The following is an 11,978-nucleotide window of genomic DNA, read 5'->3' as shown; positions in this document are numbered from 1 at the left end:
AAGCTACAAACTATCTAATTATGATGTAAGTGCTACAACTGGTACCTACATTATGAGACAATGTAATACATAGACGTATATGTGGATCAGAACTTTTGGAATGTACTGAGCATATGGGGGTGAATGCATAAGTAAAACAATAGATGTAATGATTCAGATAACTTTCAAAACAGCATGCTAAATGTGAGTGACTCACCTTGGCTTGAATAATAAAAAAAAGACAAAATCATAAGACATGAGTAATAAGGCATAAAGAAGTTCTTGTGATCTACCATATCTAGTTCTATAAAGCTATACTTTTCTTTCTTCCATCAGATCATGTAGGCTAAGTGGAAAGTTCTCACTTTTATAAATCTTAGAACTTAAAGCTGAAAATCTAATAACTATAGTCTTAAGTAAAAAAATGTCTGAATAAATTTATGAGCCTTTACACTTAGTTTTCTCAAAACTGTTCTGATACTTTAATTAAGACTTAGGGACTTTGGGAGGTTTTTCTAACCGATATACACCATGTGAGTCATCATGGAGTCCAACATCATGTTTTCCTAAGAGAAAAACCTCACATTGGGGAGAGGTGTTAGACTCTTGCGAAGAAGTATAACCTTATCTTAAGTGATCACTATCTTAGCCCACTATGGGTATTTAATCTCAATTCTATGGTGGCACGTAGTTCTGGGGTATGAGACCTTGGAATCATACTCAACTCGGTGCTAAATACTACTCTCATTCTCTTGCTCAGAACTTTAGGAAATCCACATTAAAATAGCACAAGGGTTTGTAATGAAAATCAATTATGCTTCTCTTTCTTTAAATCTCAAACTGTATGAACAATGTGGATTCCTTATCTTAGCTTAGGATCAAAAGATCCATCTTTCTTTAAATCTTGGTAAATAATTATCAAAGAAACTTAAGACCATAGTCTTCTTGAAATCTCAAACTCATCTTTGATATGGACTTAACAAATAAAACTTAAGAGCATGATCTTCTCAAAATCTCAATACTTAATCTTTGGGCTTAAAAAAATTCATGCTTTAAACTCATGACAATTCACAACAAAACTTCATGCTCAACATCATTCTTGAAATCATTCAACAATATCAATTCATAAAAAGAAAGTGCAATTCATGATATAAATCTTTAATTCAAAGCATAAATAGGTGAGATAAATATGCACTTCAGTACTTAAATCACTTATAAATTCATGAACTCAAAACAAGAAAATTTGGGTATTAACCCTAATATGAAATTCATGAAATCTTAACTTAAAAACAAGTTTTGGGCACAAGGATGAAAGAGTATTCTTGTTCATAACCCCACATACCTTAATAGGTTTGATTTGATGTAGAAAACTTGACTTTAAAACCCTTGGAGATGATCTTGAAAGCTTTTCTTGAGATTATTGGATTAGGTTAATTCTTAGTTTTTCTTGAAGAGATTGTTATGGAGTCTTGAAGTTCTTGAATGGAGATTAGGTTTTTATTCTTGGAGAGTAATTATGAATAAAGAAGGCAAATAATGCTCCTTAGGGCTTTAATTATCTGTTATGGATGAGTTAGGATGAAGGAAAGGACCCTTTTGCCCTTAAAACAAAAAAATAGAACCTGGGAAATAGGCACAGGCGATGGAGCATGCATCGTGGACTTATCTCCTTAGCTTACTGCCTCTCACTAAAATGGCTGTAACTTTTCCCTCGGATATTGGATTTAGGCAAAACTGATATCGTTGGAAAGCTTATTCAATTATATACAATTTGGCGGGTGTTGAGATAAAAAATTCCATGTATATAAAAAGTTATATACATTTAAAATAGACCCTTGTAGAATCAAATATCAAATTTTGGATGAATCAAATGATCTTAGCTCAACTTTGTTCTAAGTCATTGCTATGAACATTTTTCACCTATAAAGCACTTCATAAACTAGAATAATGATCATGAAACTTATACTAACATGGGAATCATTTGAATTAGAGCTTACACGCGTAGGTACGATGGTTAGAATTCTAGCGCAAAAATATGGGGTGTTACGAGTTTATTCATCTTACTCTTGTACAATTAATTACATGGCTTCTTCATTGATTATCATGGGTTATTGCATAAACATGAGCAACTCATCTTCCTGACTAGGGTTGTGTGAACCCTGATGGATTAGCTACGTAAAGAAAGTATGATATTCATCTATTCTAGGGTTTATGCATGTATCTTAATCTTCTTCACAATTAATTAATCTCTGAGATGTTGTAGAAGCTTGAGATAGCTTATATTTACAAACGTCCTCACAAGTGAGTTTGTGACTAAGAAAAGAAAACTAAGACAGTAATTTGAGATTTATTTCCATTTTATAGTTCTCGCTATCTCATCTAATCACTTGAACTCAAAAGGTGATAGTGAATTGAGGTCATAGTAAAAAGAAACAAGGCAACATCCTAAGACTGAATTGGTAAAGAGTGAGATTTATCATCATGTTTACAAGATGGTTGATAATAGATATCTTGTAGACTGTACATACATAACAATAAGATATTTAAATTAATCACAAGAAATTTACAGATTTAAGAAGCTGGGGGAACACAAGCCTAGTGTTCATCTGCTATTGTTTACCACTCAAAAGCACTCAAGATTTGGTTACTACTTGCAGTTGATACTAAAATTCCCCCTTTACTTTCCTGTACTTCTCATGAATTACATTAAACCAAGCAAATATTTAGCATCTTCCTTGTGGGTTTGACCCCAACTTAGTTGGGTTACTATATTTGACATCGACCGTAGCATACTTCTTTAGGAGGTTAGTTTTGGGTGACATCAAATTTTGGCACCGTTATCGAGGAAGACGGTGTTATTGTTGATTGAATTTGGTGAAGTTTTTGAGTTTTATTTTTTGTTTTTGATTTGGTATACGTTGGTGTATGTCAAATACTTAGAGAAGAGTCAATTCCTTACTCCCTTTCGATCCAGAGCTAGAAAAAATTCTTTAAACACCACGAATAATGGCAGAACAAGTTTGTGACGGCGTTCCTACTAGAGGTTAAGACCCTCTAACTGTTGATCTAAATATGGTAATCTCGCTTAATCCACAGGATGTTGTATATATACAGATGCAACAACTTTTAGAGCAAGAGAAATGAGAAGATGAAGAGGCTAGGTTCACTGAAGAAGCTCAAAGAGCTCAGAATAAAGAACTAGTCAGGCCGAGACAAGTGGGTGATAGATTTTAGAGAAGTCAAGATCCAGTGATCCCTACATATCATCCTCTGCAACCATATGAAGAAGACAACAAAGACATAGGATATGTTGAGCCGGATAAGACAAAAGCAATCATTCCTTCTCCGCTACCTCCAATATAAAACTTGACATTACTAGTGCTATGATCCAGCTGTCGAACTTAAATCGTGTGTTTTCAAGGGCAACAATTGATGATACGAATTTGCATCTTGCTAACTTTATTGGTATCTTCACATCTTCTACCATTTCGGGGGTAGACCAAGAAGCTTTGAGGTTGAGGTTCTTCCCATTTTTGCTTACTGGAGAAGCATCACTATGGTTGAGGGAACTTTTGAGAGGTTCAATAAATTCTTGGCATGAGTTGCGAAAATAATTTCTTGACAGATTTTTCCCTCCTGCAAGGATGTTATGGTTGAAAGATGAAATTTATAATTTCAGATAGTTACCTGTAGAATCCTTGTATGAGGCATGGTTTAGATTCGATAAGAAGATGAGCATGGTACCTAATCATAGAATTAGCGGGTCAAATTTGCTATAAATCTTCTACAAATCACTAAATGTCAGTTCGAGAGCAATGGCAGATACTATTTTAGGAGGTGCATTTATGAAACTTCGGTGGGATTATGCACAAGAGATGCTAGATGATATTTCAATGACCAATAGAGGATGGCATGCTAGAGATATTGATCATGGTACTGGTGCATATGCTATTGGAGCAACTAGTGATTATGGCGTGAATAATGACTTGGTTGCACAAGAGGTTGCTTAACTTCGGATGGATATTGGGCTTCTTACTAAGCAATTTGCAGACATGGGTGCTGAGAAAGTAAATACAGTTGGGACTCAGTCATCAACTTTGAAAACTTTTAAGATCAAATCTAAAGAGGAAACAAAGTATCTTAATCATAGTTTGGCGGATTTTCGAGCCCAAAGGCAAGGGAATCAAGGTTGAAACTATTATAATGACAGATACAGAGATAGAAGTAGATAAAGAGATGGTGATTGGTGTTAGAAAGAAGACTACAAGAAGAAGAGTGATAAGTATGTTCCACCTGGGGTCGTGATTCAGAATCCAAAATGGAGGTACTTTTGTTAAAATTAGTCAAAGGACAAGAAAGTTAAGAAAGTTGTCTTAAGGATATTAAGGTAGATTTGTCAGGGATAAATCACAAAGTTGAATTATATACGACAACAATCAAATAGTTGGAGCAACAATTCGGTCAGATGTCGCCATAGTGAATCAGAGGCAACCGAAAACTCTCCCTAGTAATACAGTTCAGAATCCAAAGAATGATGCTCATTTCCATGCCATTACCACTCGAAGTGGTAAAACCACCAAAGAACCACTTGTTCCCACTGTAGATAAGCACAAAAATTATGATGATCCTATTGATGTAGAGAGCAGTAGTAAAGAGGACAAAGAAAAAGACAAGGTTGAAAAGCTTATGCTAAAGCCTATTCAGATATCTCTTCCCCCCTTTTCTTAAAGGCTAAAAAAGAAACAAAAAAGAGGGTAAGTATCAAAAAAGTTTATCTATGTTAAAGGAGTTGTTAGTCAACATACCACTTATAGAGGCATTGAAGGAAATGTCAGGCTGTAACGCCCCGATTTTCTAAACCGGAAAGCTACACGGTGCTCATGACTCCGGAGGGCCACAAGCTAACCCATGACTGATATCTGTATCTGTAACTACATAATATACATATAAAAATGCGAAAACATGAACTAAAAGGCCATAAGGTTCAATCTTGAATAATAAAACGTCTGAATAAAGTGGTATCACAGTACCAAAATAAAACTGAAAATACTAAAGTTTGAATCTGAAAACTCTGTAATCGTCTGAAAGCCTCTAAACTGTCTGAATAAGAAGTTGAAGGAATATGTCTCCAACTAACTCCTTAAACTGAAAATAAACTGAAATAATGGAATAATAAATGTAATTATCATATCCTCGAAAGATGAGGACTCACTGCTAACTGAACTGCTACTGCTGGTCTGGAATCTGCACCTCAAAACCTATGGTATAACATAAAAGAAAGCACCATAGCATGTATGCGTCAGTACAACTAAAGTACTGAGTATACGTGGGGGTAGGCTAAGTGCATGGGGTTTATATACATGAACATGATGACTAATATAAATGTGAGAATACATACATACATACATACATACATACGTAACTGCTATTGAACTCATGAAGATACTGACTACTAAGTCTGAATACTGACATCATGACTTTACCGATACTGAGATACTGAATATATGAATGACTATTTTTGATAGTTTGAATTATGAAAAACTGGTCTGATTGACCGTGTGTAACAATCCTGAAACTGAATAATGATAACGTAAGCTATGACAACTGATTTAACTGATATAACTGTGATGATCAGCCTAATTAACGTAACTGATACTGAGTGACTGTATCTAATAGTCTAAATCTTCTAATAATGATTAAGAGTGACTAAGCTTGAGATCAAGCCTAAATAACAGGTGATCTATAGAACTAATAATGAGAATACTCAACTGAATCTGAGATTGAGATCAAGCCTATCTGACGGGAGATCTCTAGAAGTACTAATACTGAATAACTCAATGAGAGACCAAGCCTATATGATGGGTGGTCTTTAAGTCTGTGGAACTATCTGAGTTCTTTACTGATATTAATGACTGTATCTGACAGTGCTAATTTTTGATTTCTACTCTGAAGATTGATACTGAAACTGTAACTGTGGGATGTATTCATGTAACCGACATGCCCCATGCTAAGCTGACTGGGGTCCTATCTCTGCCCTAACTGGAAGGGTGTCAATACTGCGCCACCAATAAAGATAGCTGCTGTGGAGTCAGTCCTAATCTAGTGGATGACTCCTAGGATCACTCCTATACATATAAATGTGCTAACGGGTGACCCCTGAGTATGTCAGTCCTATCTAATGGTTGACATCTCGTATATATGTTGGCTACGTAGTTCTAGAACTTAGGGATTTCTTATAAGGATATCAGTCCTCACTAGCGGGTGAGTCCCTATCCCTAGGCTCGCTCGGTGCTGAATCCTACTCCCATCTGAAAGACACTGAACTGAACTGATTAACTGAACTTACTGAGTTCCATGACTAATGGAATACTATTGAGTTCATGATATTTCTGAGATTACTAACTTTATGAGATTACTGAGATTAACTGAGCATAACTGAAATTACTAAGATTAACTGAGCATAATTGAGATTACTGAGATTAACTGAGCATAACTGAGATTACTGAACTACTGAGACTACTGAGATTTTTGAGTCACATGAGTAACTGAATTCTATAGATCATGGCTTGACTAAGAGTATCGTGACAACATGTCATGGCTCTAGGCACACAGCTATAATTTTTGGGTACAAGTACCCCCAGGTCTCGATGGAAGAAAACTGACACAAATTGACTTTCTTGAGTACATGACCATCTATAACAATCCATAATACACGAGTGAGGGATTTCATGAAGTAAATGGTCATAATAATATCTAACATGAATAGGAATGCTTATAATCAAGTCATAAATATCATATTCTAATATCATGGGCATTCCGACAACATATACTATTCATAACAATGGCATGGAAACTATTTAACCATAAGGGAATGGCAAACATGTAACATTTAGTTCATATTGTAATAATTTGGGGATAATTCATGTGATACTTCAAAATCATGATCTTGTTCATAGCATGGAAGACATATAGACACACTATAAATCCATTCCCCAATCATCATGTACATTCCATTAACATATATATTGCACAACAATGACAAATGAGCTCTTTGAACATAATAGACCAGCATGAATTTATCATATAGTTCACCCTTAAGTTATAATACATGATTTTTTTTATCATTCTAGGTATTTTATCAAACACCTTACATGCATAATATTGAGCATAGGTGTACTTAACAAATTTAGAAATCTTGAACCACCCAAATTCATGGGTTTCCAACTAACATACCCATACACTTCTTGGAAACACATTTAGATACCTTCTTGAAACACAATTAACAACCATCAACATGAACATAATCACACAACAACATAAAGATCATAATTTATTATTTAAAACATGGTTCTTGAGCTCCACGGATGAAAGGGATCCACGGATGAACACTATGCATACCTTAGAAGAAAGATTCTTGATGATTGACGGAGGAATTTCCTTGAACTTGAATCTTCTGTGAAAACCCTAGCTTGTGTTCTTGAGAGGATTTTGAGAGAAAAAATATGTTTTGGTGAAATAAGGGCTTAATTCCGTGTTTAGACATTATATAGGGGTGGAAAAAGAACCATTTTACCCCAAAAATGGACTATTTAAGTCACCTGGACACCCACATGTGCAGAGCATACTTTATCGTACATATTAGGGTGTGCGTCACACACCTTATGTCAGGCGACGTACTTTACTTTGTAAAGTCATAACTTCTTGCTCAGGTATCGGATTTGGACAAAATTGATATTGTTGGAAAGATAATTCAAAAATATTTCATTTGATATTTAGTAGGCTCTTTAATTCAATATATAAAAGGAGTTATGATCAAATGAATTTGACCCAAGTTTTGACGCTCACTAAAACTTGAACGATAGGAAAGCCTTCAACTTGTACTTGATTTAGGGAATGTCTATGACCTAAATTCATGCTCAAATAGATTTCCACACTACATAATTGATTAACACACTAAATTTACGTAGGATTTGAGGCTTTTGAAATGTCTACGCATAGGAATGATGGACTTTTATTCTAGTCCAAATTATGGGATATTACACAGGATATGCTACATTCATGAAAGATTTAGTAACCAAGAAAAGGTCAGTGAGCTATGATACAGTAGAAAACATTCATCATTATAGTGCTATAGTTATGAGATTATTGGTAGAGAAAAAGGGGGATGTAATACCTCACATTTTTGGGCTAGTCTTTGAACTGTCGTTTCTATGCGTATAAGCTATGATATAAATTATTTCCATGTGAATATAAGTTTTATAATCTTTATTCTCATGTTTTATTTACTTTTGAGGTGAAAAATGTCCCTAAGAATCACTTAGAACAGAGTTGAGCTTAGAGCTTTTGATTCGTCCAAAGTTTGGCATTCGATCCTACAAGGGTCTACTTTAAACATGTATAACTTTTTATATACATAAAATTTTGCATCTCAAGACCCACCATATTATAGATAACTAAATTATCTTACCAACGATACCAATTTCGGCAAAATCCTACACCTCAACTAAAAGTTATGGAATTTTTCGTGTGAGGTAGTAAGCCAGCGCGATATTGATGCGACGCGTTGGCATGTGCATTACAGAATTGTTTCACATGATAATTAAGTTTATAAAGGGTCTAGAGGCGCTGTTATCACTTTCCCTCATCCAAATCCACCCATAACACTTAATTTCAGCCTCCAAAAGTAATATACACTCAATTATTCATCTATTCTCTCAAAGAAAAATCCTAGCCTCCTCAAGAACACCAAGAACTTCATCAATTTTTCTTCAAGAAAAGAAAGAACTCAAGTTTCCTAATTCAGCAATGCTTTCAAGATTGTGTTTCTCCTTTAAGAGTAAAGCTTTAAGGTATGTGGGAGTTTATCCATGGGTCCTCTTTCACCCATGGAGCCCAAAAACTCCTTTCTTTTAATTAAAGAATGAATTTTCTATTACTATGATATTTTGTATATTCAAGAAAGATTGAATTTCATGTTTTCATGATATTTTTAATTCAATTCTGCCCATGTATGATTCCATGAAAGATTTTAAATTCCTCATACTATGAATTTGAATTTCTCATGCTTTATTCAAGTAAATTCCATAATAGATCCTAAATTCATGATGTTTAGTAAAATTCTCAAGTTTTAAATTCATGCCTTCCACATGTTTGATGAAATTCCCATATCATGTTAACTCAATTTCAAGATAAATCCCCAAGTTATGAATTTTGCCATGTAACTCTATTATTCCATCATGATTAAGACATTCTTGTATTCAAGTTATAAACATTACATGTTTTGATGAAATACACATGTCCTATTTCAAGAAAATTCATGTGAATTCCCTAATTCATGATTTTAGTTATGTAATCATGCTATACTCCCATGTTTAAGACATTCTCATGTCCAAGTTCATGATCCCCATGTGTTTGGCAAATTGGCCCATATTAAAGTATTAATCTCCACGTGCTTGATAGAATGACCATGTGAATTAAATAGGGTAATCATGACATGTTACCATGTGTTCTCATTCATGTACAAGTCCATAACCTCCATGTGTTTGATAAATACCTCAGTGAATGAACTGTGAACAATTGGCTATGGCTATGCTTTTCAAGATCATGCTATGCTTTACTTTCCATGCTATTGAGTCCTGGGGGTATTTAATACCCAAAAATCTAACTGTTTACCTAGAGCTATACTAGTTACAGAATAGTCTCAATAATGTCACGATCCGTAGTACTCATTCAGTTATAGAACTCAGTGAACTCAGTCTAGTTCAATCAGTAACAGTTCAGTCAAGCCTTGTTCAGTGTAGTTTCAGTTCCAACATCAGTTATACATTTATAATTACCTCAGAATCTGTATGTACTATTATTTTTAGAATACCATGACCTAGTCTTATCAGTTATCAGTGTATGCACCAGCTATTAGTCCATTGTCATTCAGTTGGGAGTAGGATTTAGCATCGAGCGAGTATAGGGATGGCGGCTTCCCCGTCAGATAGGCAGAGTCGTTAGTAGTAGCCCCTATACTACAAAACTATGTCGCCTACGTAGGATTTGAGGAGTCACCCATCTGTTCAGGATTGAGTACCTCCCAAGGGTCACCTATCAATTTAGGCTTGACACCCTTTGTCCTTCGAGACAACACAGTACATCAGTATAGTGGATCCACATAGCCAGTGTTAGTACTCATGGTACGATACTGACACCCTTCCAACTAGGGTTATATGTTGGACCCCGATTATCTTAGATTGGGGCATGTAGGTTAGATGAACACTCCCACAGTTTCAGTTTCATCTTCAGTATCAATATAAAACTCAATTTAGTTCTATAGAATTAAGACTGTCAAAAATAATCACCCAGTTATTAGTAACTCAATTATCTGTAATCGCAATTATCAGTTACTTAGTTATCAGAACTCAGTATTCAATTCCAGTATGAGCTTATTTACAGTCTCAGTTACCGTCTTAGTTATCATCTTAGTTACAGTCATTGTCACATTATCAATTAAGTAGTTAGATCAGTAACTCAGTTCAGTTTTAGGGTTGCTTGATCATAGCATACAGTTATCAGTTATTCAGTTATCAATATTTTAGTACTTTAAATTACTAATTATTTTAGAATTATGTCATACTCTTGGTCTTGTATTCTTAAATAATACAGTTTTTTTTTCATAAATTCATGCTCAGTTATCTCATGTTTCTCAATCAATCCTTACCTTATATGCATAATACTCTACAGTTTTAGTACAGTTATTTAGACTAAGAATAGTTTAGTCTTACATGCCCAGTATTCAGCTATCAGTCATTCAGTTAATCAGATAAGTTAGTATATTTATGCATTCGTGCTCAGTGTGATTGTATATTCAGATCCTCAAATTTATGTCAGTCTCCATCACGTAGTTTCAAAACCAGTATTCATACAATATCCATGTTTTATCATATCCCAGCTTTAGTTATACTTATATCATTAAAGTAAAGTTTACAGAAACTAAGTGTAGAGATTCACCATCTTGTCATAAAATAGTTGTCACTCATGCTTTAAGATATTTCAGTTTTTAATTTATTTCGGCCTATTAGTGAGTCTACTTACAGTTAGCATGCATGTTTTATGATTATGTATGAAATCAATTTTACTTATTGCATTCACCCCTACATACTCAGTACATTCAAGAAGTACTGATCCACATATACATCTGTGTGGCTACATTGTTTTATAATATAGGTATCAGTTGTAGCCCGCACATCATGATCAGACAGTTGCAGGTTTCAGCCAGCAGGTGATGAGTTCTCCTACTTCGGGAACTCCAGATAGTTTTAGTTCATGTATAGTTCATTTACTTTCATGTGTATCAATTAGTGGTAGTTGGAGGTATGTCCCAGCTATCTATAGTCAGTATAGTAGAGGCTTCATAGATGTCAGTAAGAGTTAGTCCTGTAATTTTAGTTTTATCTTTTAGATTTATCAGATTATAAAGCTGTATCAGTCTTGTATTTATTTTAGATTTTTAGTATGATTATATTTTCATACAGCAGAATAACTATTTATTATGTTATAATTCAGTTGCTTAATAGTATGCCAGTTCATGGGTTAGCTTGGGATCACTTGTGATTCCAAGCACCGTGTAATGACTAGGGGGTAGTCTCAGATCATTACAAACTTTGTATCAAAGCTCAGAATTCAAGTATCCTAGGGTGTCTATGAAGCCGTGTCTAGTAAAGTCTTGAAGAACATTACAGAGATATCTGTATTTTTCTTCGAGAGGCTATAAGACATTTCGGAAATGTTTTTCTTCTTTCAAGTCTCAGATCATGTAGTACAAGTATTATCTAAGAAATTTATACAGATCCTTATCTATCTCTATTTATGCTAACTCTGCCTTAGTTGTAAGGCAACCGAAATAGTGAAGTTTAAGTCCTTATAGACAATGTTTCCTCAGCCAATCCCCACAGACAGTTATGGGATTTCATGTTGGCTCAAAAAGTATCCTATCAGTGCCCTTATGTCCTAAA

Source organism: Capsicum annuum, chromosome 12 (assembly GCF_002878395.1).
Source record: "Capsicum annuum cultivar UCD-10X-F1 chromosome 12, UCD10Xv1.1, whole genome shotgun sequence".
Taxonomy (NCBI): Eukaryota; Viridiplantae; Streptophyta; class Magnoliopsida; order Solanales; family Solanaceae; genus Capsicum; species Capsicum annuum.
This window is presented reverse-complemented; position numbering follows the sequence as displayed.